The 20,057-nt window shown below is 36.7% G+C and overlaps 1 protein-coding gene and 1 pseudogene across 14 annotated transcripts in view; both read left to right on the top strand.

Moving 5' to 3' along the window:
- Positions 1 to 20,057, top strand: part of LMNTD1 (lamin tail domain containing 1) — a 461,495-nt gene that overhangs the window by 245,803 nt on the left and 195,635 nt on the right. The window lies entirely within an intron of this gene.
- On the top strand, positions 3,394 to 14,119 carry LOC132695381 (protein kinase C-binding protein NELL1-like; annotated as a pseudogene).

The following is a 20,057-nucleotide window of genomic DNA, read 5'->3' as shown; positions in this document are numbered from 1 at the left end:
ATGTTTCTTTACCAATTACAATTTATTTGACTCGTACTTTGATAAGTCCTTTTATAAAGCAAAGTGTGATAATCATCCTTCCACATATGACTTTGGTTATCTTACTAGATTGAAAGCTCCCCGAGAGTATTTTATTTTATTTTATTTTATTTTATTTTATTCCTGAAGTATACATAACAGAAAGCTCAACAATTTGAAAGTATTCTGGATTTACTGATTAAGCTATGCAGATTGTGAAAAATACATCAGGAAAACACATACATCTTTTTGGAAAACATATACACATCAATGTGTTCGCTATATTCAAGATTAGCAAAATAAAGATGTTTTTCTACCAGATAAATTTTTATCTGTATTTTGTTTATAGTAAATTTTCTCTGAACAGAAATTATTTCCAAATAAATGCAGAATAAACTTGAAGAAGGGAGTAAGAGAAAGAGTAGCTCTATTTATTGAGCAGCTGCCACACTCAAATTAGTCAAACCACAAAAATTAATTGTGAGTCACTAATCTAGGTGCTGAGAATAGTGTTAAACACACAGCATCCTTGTCTCAAGGAGCTTATTTTCTAGTGGAAAGACTCAAGTTGGAAGACACAGATAATAAAGACATAGAGAAATATATATTTTAGGAAACTGATAATGGTTAGAGAGAAATCCTTGGAAAGGGGAGTGGGATGGGATTCAGAGCACCAGTGGTGGGTAGAGCCTTAGGAATGTGTGTTGGTGGATTTGCGGATGGGAAAATAAAGTGGTCCCTTTTTGATTGGGTATGTTTTCTCAGGGAAGCAGTGAGTGGGTGATGAGAGGGTACCAGGTGTAAAGTAGTTGATTTGAAAAGTAGGAATGTAAAGTTAGTAAGTGGATACTATGTTTGGTAACAAAAGCTGTTCTTCCAGCTCACTTTGCTAAAGGAAATTTGACTGCCTATGATCTGGCCAGGGGGGTTAAGAACATTTTTTTCCCCCACCCTCATTAAGCTGATTAGTAAAAGAACCAGCACTGGATGGGTAGCCAATCCATAGACTGTAATGTCTAGCCTGTGGCATATCACCTTTGACATGACAGGCAGTGGTTTTAAGCAATCAGTTTCCTTTCTTAGGAATTTAGAATTAGGAAACTAATGAGAATGAGGCAATTAGCAGACAGTGCAGAAACTGAAAGAGCACAGTGAGAGATGGCTATTACCAAGTTGAAGCCCTGACAAGCTGGTTAGAAGAAAGCAAAAACTATGCTTAAGCTGAAGAAATATTTCAGAAAGCACAGAAAGGATGTGCAGAGAGAGGAAAAGATACAAGAGAGATGGAACAAGTTCTGTCTAACTGCTTCATTTTCGTGAAAACATTCCAGGCCCAATTCCAAACACATGTTTGCTTGGGGGAATACACTTTGACTTGAATTAGGTTGAGTTGGTATAGCAGACAGCTGCCATCACTGTACCCAACGTCTATTTTCTCTCTTTTTCGTAAGAGCACACTGATTTTTTTTTCTAGGAAAATTATTCTTTCTTACTAAGGTCCATGAAATTTGATGCAACTGGCCCATCTACTCATTCCATCTGTGGGCACATGACCCATGTTTGGTCAATTATCACTCCCTTAATCACAATGACTCGTTCATAGAAGGCCGCATGACATAATAAAGGCCAATGGAATTCAATTTGGGAGGCATTTGTTGCAACTTTGAAAAAGAGACCTTTGGCTGTGTTTGTTGAGAGGATAGGATAGTGGCTAATTTGCCACCATGTGGAGAGATCTAAAAACTGAATCAAAGAGAAAAAGCAGAGACAAGAAGGAAAAGCAAGACTAAATTAAGATGATGTTGTATGAACTCCTGAATCTATCATGCCTGAAGGTGAAAAATTCAACTGCACCAAGCACAGAAAGGATAGGTCTGATATAATCACAAACCACATATGCTTTTGGTTAGAAAAATATAAGTGACAATGATAGGGATCCAGATTCAGTATACAAAGAAGAAAATTTGTGTCAAACCAATTGGGACCTTATCTTTACACCTCTTCTTCCCATGGATTTTTCTAGCATTTCAGATTTTCTATATCCTGTTATCACTTCAAAAATACTTCTGGTTATTCTTTGCTTGTGTTCCTCTTTGCCGAGGAGGAGATATAGAGAACCAAAGTTGTTCCTTGGTTTTTGAAGCTTACCTATTCCTATTAAAAAGTACTGTTTTAAAAATGTATGTTTACTCTGCCTTCTTACCTGAAAGTCAGGAGTTCTGAGTTCCAGATCTAATTATGTCTCTGATCAGCCCTGTGACCTTGGGTGGCTCATCATTTTCCACTAGCTTACTGCAACTGTTTTATTTGCAAAAGAGAAGGCACCAGAGCTGACCTCTAAGGCAGGAAGAGAAAAGAACTGGTACGTGTGGTCCCATCTCCTCTCCTCTCCTCCCCACTTCAGCCTAGCCCATGAACCACTGAGCCCATATGCAGCCTTAGATAATTCCCATGAGACAGAAATCCTGTTTGCTTTATCTGCTTTGAGGTTTCTTGAAGCCCTGAAGTCTGTGGTACTTCCAAAGAAGAATTGGATGAAATTTAATATTTTATTATCTTTACTTTTATCTCCTACAGATTAACTTCTTTTCATAGATAACTGTCAGCAATCAGGAAAAAAATTTAATCTTACATTTTTAAAGTTTTGTTTAAAAGCTTAATATCAGAGTATAGGCTGTATAAATGAACTCTGACAGAGTCTACCATTAAGTATACTGAAATAAAGAAGTTGTGCCATTACAGAAATAAAGAAATTGTGCCATTACAGTGAATGGTTTGCCAAAAATTCTTTTCTTAAAAGGGTTAAGATTTGAAATGTGAGCTAGAGTGACTGCATTACCCTTCCATAGTTATGTAGGTTTAAGATGTGCAGTCATCTATGGCTGCTCTTAACATCGAATCGGTGACCAAAACCTTTGGCTACATTTGTTCTTTCATGAACATTACCATTGCCACCAGGCAGGTCCAGGCCTTTATTATTTTGTGCCTAGAGCATTGAAATATGGTTATAATTTGTCTCTCAGACTAATTATTTTTTCACTTGCCTCATCATGGACACATGGTCATATTGGCCTTGTTAAGACAATGGATTGTCACAGCATCTCCCAGTTGGAAACCAGACTCCATGTCTCAGCTCCACAAACCATGATTTGGTCCATACTATGTTTTTCCTACTCCATTACATGAGCTTTATGCTTAGTTCACAAGATTATGCAGTCAAATAGTATTTATGGGGTAGATTTGTGTTATGGCTGAGTATACAACTATGAATAAGACACTGCCTCTATGATCCCAGAGCTAGTACTTTATTGGGGCAGCCAGTCAAGTAAATAGGAAGCAAGATACACTAGAGTGAACTCTAACATAGGGGAGAACATGGAGAATTATGAGACCCCCAAAGCAGTGGCAGCTCATCCAGTCCTGGAGCCCCAACAAGGCTTGCCTGAGAAGATGGCATCTCACTTGAGTCCTGTAAGACAAGTAGACTACTCATTGGCCCTACATATGGGAAACAACCTTTTAGGCTCAGCTCAAACCTCAGGCTATGAAATTGCTTCCTTACCACATGGTCAATCCCACTGGTCTCCTCTCCCTATTCTGAGCTGCTATAGCATTCACTCATTTATTCATTCAATAAGCAAATACTTCTTGTGTCCTATTATGTACCAGGAGCTGTCTAGGCCCTGAGATACAGCAGTGAACAATTAAGTCCTTGCCCTTGGGGAACCTACATTGAAATGAAATGAAGCAGACACTATCAAACAAAGAAATAAATATATAATATATCAGATATGGTAGATCCCGTGAAGAAAACTAAAATGGGATAAGGTAATAGGGGATCTTATTTTAGCTAAGGTGAAGTCCCCCTGCTACGGTGACATTTGAGTTGAGAGGTGCATAAAGTGTGGAGAACTGAGGGAAGAAGTTTGCAGGCTGAAGGAACATCAAGTGCAAAGGTAATGCAACCAGGAGTTGGTTTGGAGTTGTAGGAACAGCACTGACTTAGTATTGCTCATTTGACTTCTCATTGAATATCACCTCCAATCGTTATTGCCATTTCAGGTGAAGGCTGAGCTTTTCCTCTCAAACATATTTTCAGTTTATGGAGGCTAAGAACTATAACTTCATCTTCTTTATAATGTTGCTGCTCTTCTCCCTTTATCAGTCCACTGTCTTCATGAGGCTACCAAGAAGTGTTTTACTGATTAATGTTAACTGGGATTTATTTATGTTCTTGATAAATTATATATGTTACTTTCCTTACCTGGCTGATATTAAAAGAGAACATCCCATAAACACTGAGAGAAATGGGTGGGTGGTGAGGAGAAGGGTACAGAAACACAGAAAATATCCTGAGTACCAATTTCAAGATGTGCTTCAAGGGCAAGAACTAGAACACTTGTGGCAACGTTTCTGCAAAGTTTAATGCAGTAGGGATGTACTGGGAACCAGAATTGGACGGACAACTCCAAAAAACTGATTTAGTGAATTGTAGTGTGTGGGTTGATTAAGTATTGATCAGTGACCCAGCTCAGGTCTGAAACAGCCTCAGAACTACCTTCTAATAAGCCATAAAGCAAAAGAATTGTTCACGGATTTAACTGGAAATCTCATTGGGGAAGCTGTGAAATCCTTGGGAATAGGAAGTTAAGAAAGTTTGAAAATTCACTTAAATGTTTATCTTTTTAAAAATCAATGCCGCAAATATCACTAAGGTGAATAAGATTAATTAAGGAACAGATGGTTCTGAAAACTCTGAAGGCATTCTTATTTGAGACTCAGGAAGTACCTGATTCGGATTTCATTAGGTATTTTAGGATATGTTTAGCATGTGAAGTCTTTCTTTAGGCGTTGAGTTCAAATGGATCTCATGTTGTAGAGTAGCAGTGCAGTCTCTGGATCCCTGAGGATCCTGTGACATCAAACTATTTTCAAAATGACGCTAAGATGTTATTTTCTATTAAGTATGTCCTGGTGGTAGGGAAATCTGCTGGTGTCTTTGCAGGAACCAAGTAGATAGTACCAGACATTGTGTTCTTCATTACCATGTACTCACAGTTAAAAAAGATGTCTTAAGAATGTCCTTGACAGAGCAGTGAAAATTTATGAAATTTCAGCCCTTGAGTACATATCTTATAAATATTCCATATGCATTAAGTACTTCTTCTGCATACCAAAGCTCAATAGTTGTCTAAAGGAAAAATCATTGTTTGAGTTGCAAGCTGAATAACATTTTTACATAAAAGAATGTCTACACACTATCATTTTATCAACAACGAATGAAGTGGGTATGTCACTTTAAGGAAAATAACTTATTAGGTGCCAATGATAACATTTAAGCTTTCAAATGAAAATTTGAATTTTTGGAAAATTTGTATCTACCACTGTGAGCTTGAAGTTTCCACAAATTTAAAAGGGACTTTTAGGATGAGATTTACATTTATTACATGAATGTTAACAAATGTGATATTTTGATATTGTTTAATGAAATGTGTCAACATTCCGAAGATCTCCATAACTCATTGAATTAGTAATTTTCAGGTGATGGATGCATGTTGTTTCAAAGCATGCATGTATAAAAGATCCAGTCAAAGTATAATATACACTGGTGAATTTTAACGTAACACAGTGTGAAAAGTTCATTGATGTGGTTTCTGATTCCACATTGCAATAACCATTAATAACTTTTCAAGTTCCTCTATCGTATCAAAACATATCCACAGTTATCTGAAATGCCATTAAAATGTTCTTCTTTTTCCATCTACACATCTGTGTGAGGCCAGATTTTCTTTATATACATCAACCAAGGCAACACCCAGCAAACACAAAAGGCAGAAGCAGACATGTGGATCTAACTATCTTTAGTTAATCCAAATATCAGAGATATTTGCAAAAATGTGTAAAAATCTTGCTAGATTTTTTATTTTGAAAAATAATTGTTATTTTTCATTAAAAATAGGTTATTTATATTAATATGTAAAGAGGTTGTCCTTGTTATTTTTAAATTAATATTTAAATGTTCTCAGCCTTAATTTCTATTATGAAAAGTATCAATAGACATAAATTGATACAGACATATCTCTTTAGGCTATAAACTCTTTAGAGTCCTTAATAATTTATATAATGCAAATTATTCCAAGCTTAAAATGTGGGAGAACTACTGCTATCCAGGGTTAAAAATTATTATATAATAAAATAATCTAATGAGTATCAGCAACACTGAAAACAGTCTCACTTTCCCTTGTTGGTATGAATGCATACATAGGTAAGAAGATTCTATGCATGCCTGGATAAATAGATAAATGCTTTCTCCCCACTGCAGACCTCAGGGGCAGGGAGTTGAGTTAATCACAAACCTTAGTCTATGATTAATGGTCCCTGTAAAGCTCTGCTCCTGTTTTATTTAAACTCTTCTAATGTGTTTGCTACATATTCTTCTTTGGTTTTGTATATGTACTTGTAAAACACATATTATGGTTTTATTTACATAAATGGTACCATATATATATATATATATATATATATATATATATACATATACATATACATATATATACACACACACACATACATATATAATTTTCTTTCTATTTTTAATCTTAGCATTATAAGGATCTAGCCCTGCTATCATCTGCTAATAAGAAAAGACAGACAGACAAATCATCTGACTTATGTATATTTTTTTCAACGTATGCAGCTAGAGATTTTATGGCAGCATTTGAAAATTCTACCCTTTACATGACAAACATGAAAAGCCACCTCTAAGGTACAACCAAATATAAAATGGTTTTACCGTTTGCTCTCAAAGCCCATGCCATTGAACAGCTTTTATTGATGGTCTGTGTGGTCCGTGTGCTTGTTCGCTCCATCAGGGTTTCTTACAAACGTGAGACAGACCGCAGAACTTCAGCGTTTTGACTCCCCAACTGTGTGATCTTAGGCAGGTTATTTAACCTCTCTGTCCTGTCTATAAAATGGGATTAATAATACTACCTGCTTTATAGTGTTGATATGTGGGTTAAATGAATTAATATTTGTAAAGTGTTGAGAACGGCACCTGGAACATAGGAAACATTATATAGGTATTTGTGAAATGCAATAAAATCAATGAAAAGAATATGCCATCTGAGAGCATCTGACTAGTTCCTGTGAATCATAATCTGCTTTTCCTATTAGAGCATTTGTCCCCTTTATCTTCCTGAGGAAGATGTTTTGGTAATAAAATATCACTGAATGATTACAGACAGAGGTAGGAGGATCTTACTCTGTTATTTTATAGGAATTAAGTTTTCATACCTTGTAAAGAAATTTTGAAAACCCCAAGAATTATATCATATCCTTTAAAAACTTTACATAAAAATTCTAAGTAACAATTAGATCCTAAGGATAAGAATCAGGAGCAGAGATTCATTGATCAAAAAGACTCATGTGTGCTTAGAATAAGAAAATGAAAGAGCTGTATATTTCATGTCAAATATAGTAAGTTGCCAAGTTCTTTAGGGGCCACAGAGCTATCTTTTTCCGTCTCAAGACTTCTGTGACTTCACACTGTTCTTTCCTGGCCACAGAAAACGGAATTCCCAGTGTCAGGAGCTGTGAAGACAGAGCAACTACAACAGCCTTCAGGTGCTTTCTATGACCAAGTAATTCCTGGCATGAGGCATTACATTTTTTACTGCTCTTATCCTTATCACTGATGATGATGTCATTTTAAAAGCACTAACAACATCAGAAAATGATGAGCGCTTTTAATGGAATTTGAAGAAATCTTTCAGATAAAAGGCCAACCATGGGATAAATTTCTTAATTTGAAAATCAAGCCAAATTTAATTGTTCCAAACTGTTTTCTGTTACAGACCATTGTAATAGAAATATTTTTTTTTCCAAGAGTGCTCACAATCACTTTTCAGATTCGGATGTCCTGGAATAAAGCCAGATTAAATCTGAGCTGTGAATTTTGCAAACACTCTTGTTTAACCTATAATCGATTTAAATAGAGCCATTCTACAAAATGCAAACATGGTAATTGGTGCAATTTTATTTTTTTGCATGAAACAGCATACAAGAATATGCTGGCTTTGACTTTCTGGATCTTTGCACAGCCAGAAGTCTGGCAGAATAATCACTGAAGTTCAAATTAGAGCCCCAGATGGAAACACAAACAGGGGCCACCACTGTGCCTTTTTCATGCTTCGAAGCTCAGTTCTGGACAGAAATGTGTTTCTAGTTAAAATGTAATCATTTCCAATTCCTTCTGATCACTGGATCATATTGGAAAGAAACAGCCTGAGGACTACAATTGCTTTTAATTACCACTGAATGTTGATTGAAATTTTCATTTCCTTTCCATACATTTGTATTTTTATTGAACAAACAAGAATAAAATAAAGATATGGCCTCTTTATACTTTGGAGAAAGATCTTTGTTTAACATTACCCTCTTTGAATTAGAATTTCCTTGTCAGGATTTCCTTTCCTTTCCATGGGTTGCAGAAAGAGCCAAATCAGTTTAACATTCTTGAATTGAGGTCAGGTTTAAAATTAGGTAGTGTTGTTTGTTTGTTTATTTGTTTTAATTCAGTAAGACTCAAGGGAGTTCATATACTTCTGTGATTAAAGAATTTAAAACAGTAAGATACTTTTTTCCAACCTCACCGTGCTTCTACCTCTTCACATCATTTTATTTTACTATTTTTACATTTTATTTATGTAAATAATCTCTACACCCCACATGGGGCTCGAACTCATGACTCTGAGATCAAGAGTCACATGCTCTTCCAACTGAGCCTGCCAGATGCCCACCCCACACCATTTTAAAAATTAATATATACCAAAATTATTGGGAGAACAAGTAAAAAACAAATGAATCGAAAGCCAAAAATATCCTTTCTCACATTAAAACTTTATGGAATATTCAATATTTGAAATTTTACATTAGTTCTGATCATCATATATTACTGAAATGCTATAAATAACAACTATTCTTCTTTTTAGCTAGGACCTAAGACCTGTATTCTAAAACCCAGCAGTGAATAGTGGCACCCAAATTCTGCTCAAAATAGGAATGAATGGCAAATAGATGTTTCATGGTCTCATATGATTTCTTATGCAGTGTCTCAATTGTGAACAATTTATGTGTCCAAGGAAATGTATTTTTAAAAATTTTTTAATGTTTATTTACTTTTGAGAGAGAGAAAGAGAGAGAGAGAGAGAGAGAGAGAGAGAGAGAACGTGAGTAGTGGTGGGGACAGAGAGAGAGGGAGACATGGAGTCCAAAGCAGGCTCAGAGGCCGACATGGGACTCGAACCTATGAAATGCAATATCATGACTTGAGCCAAAGTCAGCCACTTAACTGACTGAGCCACCCAGGTGCCCCAGTAAATGTACTTTTTGATGCCTTTCTGATCACCGATTAAAGAAAAAATGCCTTAGGAAATTGATTGTATTGTGGAAATATATGATCTCTAAAATGAATCCCATATTTGGGTTTCTGAAGGGGACATTGGAAATAAAGAGAGGAAATGTATATGCATGTCTGGGAAGATTTCATAAATCAGTATGTTTAATTAATCCACAAAATGTTATTAATAGCATAAGCTGTGGAGTCAGAGATACCTACATGGTTCAAATCCATTTTACTAATCCTGTGAACTTGGGCAAATAACTCAACCTCTCTATGCTTAAATTTTCTTGCCTGATAAGTGACTAATTATAGTCTCTCCCTCAAGAGTTCTGGAGAGGATTAAATCAGATAAAATGAAATGTTCAGCACAGTAATGGAACCATAGTTCTGAATAATGATTATTGTTCCTATACTTACATATACACAAAAAAGAATAAACTACTGTCCGTGCCTTCAGAAATATTATTTTCTCACTGAGGTTTTGATACACATACATGAAAAGTTGTATCCATTCAAACCAGAATATGATTCAGTGAATCTAATAAAAGCTTTAGGGCTTTAGAGAGGAGGAAATCACTATGGAATGCAGTTGTCTGATAAGGCCTCATGGGAGAGAGAGGATTTGAGCTGGACTGTAAATGAAATGTAAGATTCAGATATTGAGAAAGGAGGTGTGGTTTATTTCAAATATGAGCAATGGAGGGAAAATTGTCATTTGCATGGGATTTTGTGGGATACTTCTAGACCAGTGAATATGTGTATTTGGCTAGCATGGAAGGTCATTCTTGTAAGAGAGACTGAGAAGATGTGGAAAGGTGGATTCTGGATGTCTTTAAAGGCCTTGGGGTTTTTTGAGTAGGGAATGATAGTAGTTGAGGAAGATTTATTTGGTTGCTTCTTGTTAGATGAGCTGAAGGAAGGATCAGATGGAGAAAGGATGATGAATGAAGAGGTAATTTATGTGTGGAACAGGATGGAGGTCATGAGATTGGAAAGAGAAGATAATGATAGTACGAAATTAGATATTGCAGTTCACAACAATCACCTAGTTTAATCCTTTTAACAACCCTAAATAATACAGCTAGACAGTGAAAATGATACAAAGATGAAGTCTGGTTTTCTGATTCCAGAACTCAGGCACTTAACCATTGTGCCATAGTGCCTGCTACATATGGGAAAATTGGTGCCTAGGAATCCATGCCTTATTTCCCTTGCAAAATACAGTTTCTTTTTAGATCAAATCCGAAATTGATCAGTGCTACAGAAACAAAATCAACCAAATGAAAAATGCAAAATTGGGAAAGCTTCAGAGTGGAAAAAAGGAAAGGCTTCAGGTGTGTCCTGATTGGAGGTTGTTGTCATGGAGAAGCTGTAAGCAGGCTAACTAGAAGTGGAGCATCTTTATGTGATTGGTTAGGGTGTGTTCTTGACTTTCTCTGGTTGGTCCTAAATTGAAAGTGGGGACAAAAAGTAGGGAAGCTGTCAGTTATTAATCAAGTCCTGGCCACTTGGGGCTGATTGTTACAGAAGTTATTGTTTACCTTCCTGGATTGTCACTAGAGATAGCAATCTGGCTTCCTGTAGTCTGATTTAAAGTTGGCTGGCTTCCTGGGTTGTTTATTGTACATAAAGGGATTGGTTTCCTGGGCAGGTTGCTGCAGGTTGTGGATCAAAGTTCTATTTTTATATATGGTCTATTTTCCATTTGTATATTCAGTCTCTCAATATTTTTCCAGGGCTTAGTTGCCTTTGAACTCCCTAAGGTACTTTCTGACCCTGGTGAAAGAAACATTATTCAGGATATAAATGTTAGAAATCTAATTAAAAATTTATTTGGGAGTACAAAGTTAAAATTGCATATTTGAGACTTATAGCCATACAATATTTTATCTCAGAACTAACAATATGTCCAATCTACACATGCATGGTTGTATATTTCAACTTAGCTTCATGCCCACCCTCTTTGTATATTCTCCCTTCCATTGCAGGGAAGGATCCTGGGAACTATATTTTCCAAAATCCCTCACCAGAAGGTTTCAGGTTATATTCCCTTATGGGAGGTTTTTCCTCAAAATATAAAAAGGAAAAAAAAATCCACTATTCTTCAGTGGCAGGCAGGTGAGGGCTTGGAGATGGTTAATGTGAAGTTTTTCCAGTGGCTTCCAAACATCCTCCTGAGAAACATTCACTTTTGTGAATCAGCTAAGGTCAATGGAAGCAGCTTTCCTTATGTTCTTGCACTTCTAGATTTCCTGAAAGCTTGCAGGGGCTTCCCTGACATTCGCTCTCCTAGCCCTTTGAATGGTTTGGTAAGTCTTTCATTCCCAATGTTAAACCCTATTTTGTTCAAAATACCTACAGTGATTTTGTCCTTCTGACTGACCCTGATGGAATGATCAGATATTCTGCCAAAAATAGGGGTGTACACATTGTCTGAGAATGTTCTGGATGAAACTGAAAACTGGAAACTATTGTGAAACAAGAAAGACAAGATAAAGAGAGGTATAGCATGAGGATAGCAGCAGAGATTCTAAGATGCCACACTGCTGACTTTGAAGATGTAGGAAGGGGACATGAACTGAGGAAACCTGGAGTATACAAAGGTATACAAAGGTATACCAGGGTATACAAAGAGAGATCCATGCAGCCCCTCATGTGAGTAAGAAATTGACTCAGCTGTTCTGGAATAAGAGTTATTCTTCTTGACCACTGTACAGCAGAAATCATTAACTTTAGGAGTGACACTGTCCATTTGAGAACTGGAACACAGCTATTTTGAACTGAAGAGCAATGGTTTGGGGATGAGATTTGATACCACTATAAACATAACAGGAAGCCCAGGACTGAAAACCTTCTGTACTGGATGGCAGGTGGACAGTGGCACAAGTTCACATTTGTCAGTGAAACCAAAAGCATGATTTATTCAAGGGAATCATCATCTGGGATGGGAATATTTATGCCAAATGGATACATAACACAGTGTCTGAACCTGAATCACCCTTGCCATCTTGCAGTGATTTTTTTAAGCCTGATGCAAGGAATAGTGGATTTACAGAGGCTTTTGGCCAAGCCTAAAAAACTACATTATGCAGCGACAAGACTTAGTCATTTGGAAAACTGTCACTGCAAGAAGACTTGCCAAGTGAGTGGACCACTCTACAGAGACCAAGTCTTCTGGGTTGATGGTGATCACTACAGGAAATGCACATGCAAACGTGGTGCTGTGGAATGTTGAAGAATTTCCTGTCCCCTTCCCGGTTGCTCCCCAGGATCCCTCCTCATGCACATCGCTGGCCAGTGCTGTAAAGTCTGCTGAGCAAAATGTGTCTGTGCAGGAAAAGTCCTTTCAGAAAGCCAGTGGATTTTAGCTAAAAGCTGCTGGGAATGCTGAGGTGGAGTTTTAGTAAAAAATTACAGAAGCGTGCCCTCCTTTGAACTGCTCAGAAAAGAATCCCATGCAGTAGAGGTTATAACTTTTGTACAGAAAGATCTAAATGTGGTGAAAACTCACAGTGCAAAAACTAGAACACAAAAGCTACTTGTGAGTGCAAGAATGATTGTATCTCTGCCCAGAGAGATTCTGACTGCTGTAGAAATATTGAAGAGTGTGCAGCTAAGATGCATTACTGTCATGCCACTACTATGTGTGTAAACTTGCCTGGCTTATATCACTGTGACTGTGTCCTGGGATACATTCGTTGTGGATGACTTCTCTTGTACAGAGTATGATGAATATGACCATGGGCAGCACAACTGGGATGAGAATGCCATCTGCACCAACACTGGCTGGGACACTGCTGCACCTGCAAACTGGGCTATGTGGGGATTGGGACCATCTGCAGAGAATTCTGCCAAGAGGGCAGCGGATATGGAATATCTGTGGCTCTTAACAAATGCATCTGGATTCAAAGGAAGCCACTGTGAAAAAGATATTGATGAATGCACAGGGGAAGTCGTAGAGTGCCACAACTATTCCTGCTGGTTGGTACGACTGTGAGTGCAGAAGTGGTTTTTATAATGATGGGACCTATTCACTGTCCAAGGAGGCCTATATTGACATTGATGAATGTGCTTTACGAACTTATACCTGTTGGAATGATTCTGCCTCCATCAACCTGACAGGGGGATTTGACTGCCTCTGTCTTTATGGGCCCTCCTGCTCTGGTGACTGCCCACATGAAGGAAGACTGAAGTGCAAATGGCAGGTGTGGATTGTGAAAGAAAACAGGTGTTCTCTCCATTCCTGTGAGGACCAAAAGATACTCTGCCAGTAGATAACTTGTGTTTGCTGGAATCCAAACGTTGACCTTTTCTGTTGCCCAAAGTGTGACACCAATGTCATGAGTCAATATTTAGATCATAATGGACACAAGCTGTATCAAAATGGAGACAATTGGACTCACAGCTGTCAACAGTGCTGGTGTCTGGAAAGAGAGTTAGATTACAGGCCACTCGCTCCAAATTGAGCTGCGAGTACACAGTCATCTTGGAAAGGCATTGCTGTCCTCGCTGAGTCAGTGACCCCTGCTTAGCTGATAACACTGCCTATGATATCAGAAAAACTTGTCTGGACAGAGGTGGCATTTTAAGGCTTAGCAGCTCAGTGTCAACATGGCTGGATCTCCCTGCACGACCTACACATGCAAGAATGGAAGTGTCTGCTATTCTGTGGATTTGAAGTGTTTTCATAATAACTGAAGGATGTAAAATGGAATCATCATCATGGGGAAAAATGGACAAAAATGACCATCCAATATGATGAAGAACAGGAGTTGGTGGTTTTGTTTGTTTGTTTGTTTGTTTGTTTGTTTGTTTGTTTTTTTACCACAGACAATTATTGAAGTCTCCATCTGAAGAAGGTGTTTGGGGAATCCATTTTGGACCTACTTTTTTGTTCATTCATGCTAACCTAATCTAGGGGATATACAGTGCAGTGCCTTTAAGTCTTTGCTTGTTAGAAGTTTCCCATGTTTTAAATCATGTTTCCCTTATCAGATCATTTGCAAATACATTTATATGATCTCATGGTAACAGTTGATGGAAATTTTGGTTTATTTTGTGTACTAACATAATAGAGACTCAGCTCCTTTTATTTATGCTTTTTCTGGATTTTTGGATCAAATTCTACAAGTAAAGCTGCCTAGTGTAATTTTGTCACCCCTAAACAAACAAAACCCAGCAAAAACAATGGAGAGAAAGAGTAAACATTTTAGCTCTCATATATTAGACTCAACTTCTTAATATGGGTTTCATTTCTTATTTTTTTAAATCTTTCCAGTGTTTAGCACAAAGCTTTGCACAAATCTGTCATTCAATTATATCTGTTAAATCAAGTTGAATTAACTATGCAGATGAAAAAAGAAATAGGAATTTTGAAAAAAGAAATAGGAATTTTGAAGCAAACCAAGTCAGAAGCAGTTGATCAAAAATGAAAATAAGTATAAAAAAGAAAATAATAAAATCATAAGTGATAGTAAAATTATATATCCTGCTAAGGCCCTTCTACAAAGAGGAAATTTAAGATCAAAAGCATTAATTAGGAACAGTCTTAGAATTATCCTATGGTTTATTTCTGGTTGTATTTACCTTTTAATGCTTTTCCTCACATTCCTTCCTTTCTATTGCTCTTAACTCCTTCCAAACTAATCTGAAATCCTTTTACTTTCTGTTACTAGCCTATTAGTGACTTGTCACTAGCCTAACCCAAGCAACACCTGCCTCACTGGGACTTCTGCAGTAATCTCTCAATTGAGCTCTCTGCTCCCACGCCTGCACCCCCTCGCCCCAGTTCATTCTCTAGATCTGCACTGTCTAAGGTGGTAGCCACCAGCCACATGTGGCTACTGAGCACTGGAAATGCTGCAGGTTTGAACTGAGATGTGCTGGAAGTTTAAAGTACACACTGAATGTAAAAATGTAAGATGTCAATGAACTTGTATGTTGATATGATAATGACCTGATGGTTTGGATATGTTGGGTTAAATAAGATCTATCAGTAAAAATAGTTTTATATATTTCTTTTCACTTTTAAAAATGTGAATAATAGAAAATTTAAATGTCCTATGTGGTTGACAGTGTATTTCTACTGGACAGCCCTGCTCTAGACTGTAATCAGTAATCTTTTTAAAATAAAATTTTGTTCCTATTATTACCTTGCTTTAAACCTTGCACATAGGATAAAGACAAAAATTTGTAATGTTGCCTTTAAGCACCTGTCTAATCTGGCTTTTCCATCCCCACATCCTCCTCCTCAACCCTCATAGCTTTGCCCTTCTTACAGTTCCTCAAAGTCACTCTTCTCTTCTTAGCTGCAGTTCCACTCACATGCTATCTCCTACCTGAAATGCTTTTCGTACACTTTATGTGTCTGGTTCCTACTCATCCTTTAAGTCTCAGCTGAAATGTTACTACATGAGGGAGGCATTACTTGACAGCCTTATAATCTTAGCATAGGTGGTCATAACAAAATGTGACAGGTGGATAGGTGGCTTAAACAATAGAAATTTGTTTTCCCAAGGTTCTAGAGGCTGGAAGTCTGAGATCCAAGTGCTAGCATGGTTAGGTTCAATGAAGGTTCTCTTCCAGGCTCTGAGATGGCCACCTTCTTGATATGTCCTCACATGGCAAAGAGAAAGAGACAGAAACTCTCTGTTGTCTCTTCTTATAAGGGCATTATTCCCAGAAACAATCAACAAAACTAAAAGACAGCCTATGAAATGGGAGAAGATATTTGCAAATGATGTATCTTATAAAGGATTAGTATCCAAAATCTATAAAGAACTTATCAAACTCAACACCCAAAAAATAAATAATCCAGTTAAGAAATGGGCAGAAGACATGAACAAACATTTTTCCAAAGAACGCATCCAGATGGCTAACAGACACATGAAAAGATGCTCAACATCACTTGCCATCAGGGAAATACAAATCAAAACCACAATGAGATACCACCTCACACCTGTCAGAATGGCTAATACTAACAGCACAGGAAACAGAAGCCTGAAGAGAAAGGGGAACCCTCTTACACTGTCGGTGGGAATGCAAACTGGTGCAGCCATTCTGGAAAGCAGCGTGAAGGTTCCTCAGAAACTTGAACTACCTCCCTATGACTCAGCAATTGAACTACGAATCATTTACCCAAAGGATACAAAAATACTGATTCAAAGGAGCAAATGCACCCTGATGTTTATAGTAGCATTATCAACAATAGCCACATTGTGGAAAGAGCCCAAATGTCCATCAACAGATGAACGGATAAAGAAGATGTGGGAGATTGTATATATAATTCTTGTGGTTCTAGACCCTTAACTTGTGGGATGTGGTACAGTTCAGCAATAAATTATAGGATACCTAGTTGGTGTGTGTGTGTGTGTGTGTGTGTGTGTGTGTGTGTGTGTGTAATGGGTTATTATTCAGCCATCAAAGACAATGAAATGTTGCCATTTGCAAGTACATGGATGGAGCTAGAGTGCATTACACTAAGTGAAATAAATCAGAGAAAGGCAAATATCATCTGATTTCACTCATATGTGGAATTTAAGAAACAAAACAGATGAACATAGGAGAAGGGGGGAGAAAAAGAGAGAGAGAGAGAAGGAAGCAAACCGTAACAGACTCTTAACTATAGAGAACAAACTGAGGGTTGATGGAAAGAGGTGGGTGAAGGGATGGGCTAAATGGATGACGGGCATTAAAGGGGGCACTTGTGATGAGCACTGGGTATTATATGTAAGTGATGAATCACTAAATTCTACACCTGAAACCAATTTTGCCATGTATATTAATTAACTAGAATTTAAATAAAAACTTGAAAAAAAAGGGAGCTATTCCTATCATGAAGGCCCCACCCTCATGACCTTATCTAAACCTAATTCTTTTGCAAATACCCCATCTCCAAATACTATCATTAGGGGTTAGGGATTCAGTATATGAATTTAGCAGGAGGGTAGATGCAATTCAGTGTATAGCCTTCCCCAACCTATATTAGATCCCCTATTATTTTATCTTATAGCAATATGTTTTGTCCTGTGTAACACTTAACACAATTTATAATTATGTATTTATTAGTTTTACAGGGATAGCATTGCAGAGTTCTTATTCAGTAAATGGTTATGGAAGCATTTTTATTGGGCTTATGTACTTTCAGAGATAGAAGGAACCTTATATAGATATGAGGAAACTAATACAGTTTACCTTTATTTTAAAAAGGGGAGTTCTCTTTTCTGTGATTTATGTCTTATAAAGTTAGTAATATTTAGATTTTCTGTGATTTATGTCTTATAAAGTTAGTAATATTTAGACTAAGAAGCTGCATGACAGTACAATTTCATCATACTGTGATAAAGTATGATAGATGAGATGAGGAAATCCTGCAAATTTGTATGAGGAATGCACAGGTTTACCTCATGTCTTGGGATTATTTAACATAGACCCACTCTGTAATGCCATGTGAGGGAGAGTGGAAGAGGATAAGCCTTTAAATTTCAAAGAAGTCTGAGCTATCTTTGCTAGTTCCAAGTAATGCAAGTTTTTTTCAAATAATTCAAAGTATATGAAAAAGGTGAAGTCAATTGTAATTGATATTACTTGAGAGATATTTCCAATTGTTTTTCTGTTTGTTTTTTGTTTTTTGTTTTTTTCTTTCTTGTCTTTGCTTCTCAGTATGTAATGTGTCTACTTTTCTCCAGCTATTTTTAAGATTGTCTCCTTATTTGTCTGATACTTGACTATAATGTGACTTTCATGGTTTTCTTTACATTTATGCTGCTTTGGGTGTGTTGAGATTCTTGGATCTTGGGTTAATAATTGTCATCAAATTGAAAAATGTTTAGACATTCTTTCTTCAAACATTTTTTTCTGTCTCTCTATTTTCTCTCCTCTGAGACTCTAATTACACATACATTAGACTATACTGTCCCACAAATAATTTTTCAGTCTTTTTGTGGTCTCTATGCTTAATTTTGCATAGTTTCTTTTGCTATATCTTGATATTCACAACAAACATATTTCAACAACATCTGAGTTTATGTTACTGAGGTGATTTTTGAAAAACCCCTAGATAATCGCAGGATGGGGGTTAGCTGCTAAGGGAACTAACTGATTAGAGGGTTGGAACTTTCAGTCCCACCTTCTGACCTCAGAGGATGTAAAAGGGCTGGGGGTTGAGTTAATCATCAGTGGCTAATTATTTAATCAATCATGCCTACATGATGAAGTTTCTGTAAAAATCCTAATCAAAGGGATTAGGAAAGCTTCCTGGTTGGTGAACATATAGAGGTGCTGGGAGAGTGGCATGTCCAGAGAGGTCATGGAAAGTCCATGCCACTTCCCTCAAACCTTCCACCTGCATCTCTTCCACCTGACGGTTTTTGAGCTGTATCCCTTTTATCATAAAATGTTAATCTCATAAGTAAACTGTTTTCCTGAGTTTTGTGAGCCACTCTAGCAGATTATCAAATTTGGGGAGAAGGTCATAGTATCTCTGATTTAGAGCCAATTAGTCAGAAGCACAGGTGACAGCCTGGACTTGTGATTGGCATCTGAAGTTGATGGGAGAGGGTATTCTTGTGATACTAGGCCCCTAACCTGTGAGATGTGGTACAATGCAGCAGTTAAGTTATAGGATACCTAGTTGGTATCCAGAAAGCTGGAGAATTGTTTGGTATGAAAAGCCCACACATCTGGTGTCAAAAGTGAGTTATTATGAGTAGTAGAGTAAAAGTAGAGGAGAAACACAAAATGTTTTTCTCTTTCAAGTAGTATGTATTTTCCATTACTAAAAATATGTATACTGAATAGTGTAAGATAACCATACAAAATTCTTATAAGCTATATAATTAATTCCCCAATTTCTTACCTCTCCTTCCCAATATGCATATGTTTTAGAGGTAGTTATTATCATGGTATCAATTTAAAAGAAAGAAAGAAAGAAAGAAAGAAAGAAAGAAAGAAAGAAAGAAAGTTAAAACTGTCACAGAAGTAATTCCACATCTTCATGGCTTTTCCTATTTTCAACACTCCACTCCTTTTAAAATGATATTTCTTTCAATTACTCAATTGAAATATTTTGAAGAAAATTAAATTAAACTGGGTATTAACTTATGTTTATATTTTATAAGCTATTTTTAACATAAAATTTTCAAACATAATTTATATCCACCAACAATATCTAATTCATGTGTTTTATTGAAAATGAGACTCTCTAGAGTACTATGTACTACTAATCTTGCTCAGCACCACAGACTCAACTCTTATCAGCTAAACAACTCTTCTTAGACAATATGATAGTTAATAAAAGAATCAGTTGTCCCTGATTGTTTATGCTACCTAAAGTCAAATTTAAAGGGATTATGCTATGATACAGGGTACCATCTAAGATGCTTGCAAGATGGCCATTGTATACTGCAATATTCATATATATATATATATATATATATATATATATATATATATATGAAGTATATATGAATACTTTAGTCCTAAGAATAATATATATATGAAGTATATATGAATACTTTAGTCCTAAGAATCACCATATATTATGAACAGATACTTGGCAGTCTGCTTATGTGTATGTATATGTTAAAAATCAGGACTGTAAATCCTGCATGAAAATGCTGGAACTTGAAAGAGCTGC

The sequence above is a fragment of the Panthera onca genome, chromosome B4, assembly GCF_046562875.1.
Source record: "Panthera onca isolate mPanOnc1 chromosome B4, mPanOnc1 haplotype 2, whole genome shotgun sequence".
Classification (NCBI taxonomy): Eukaryota; Metazoa; Chordata; class Mammalia; order Carnivora; family Felidae; genus Panthera; species Panthera onca.
The sequence above is the reverse complement of the archived record's forward strand: the minus strand, read 5'-3'. Positions and strand labels throughout refer to the sequence as shown.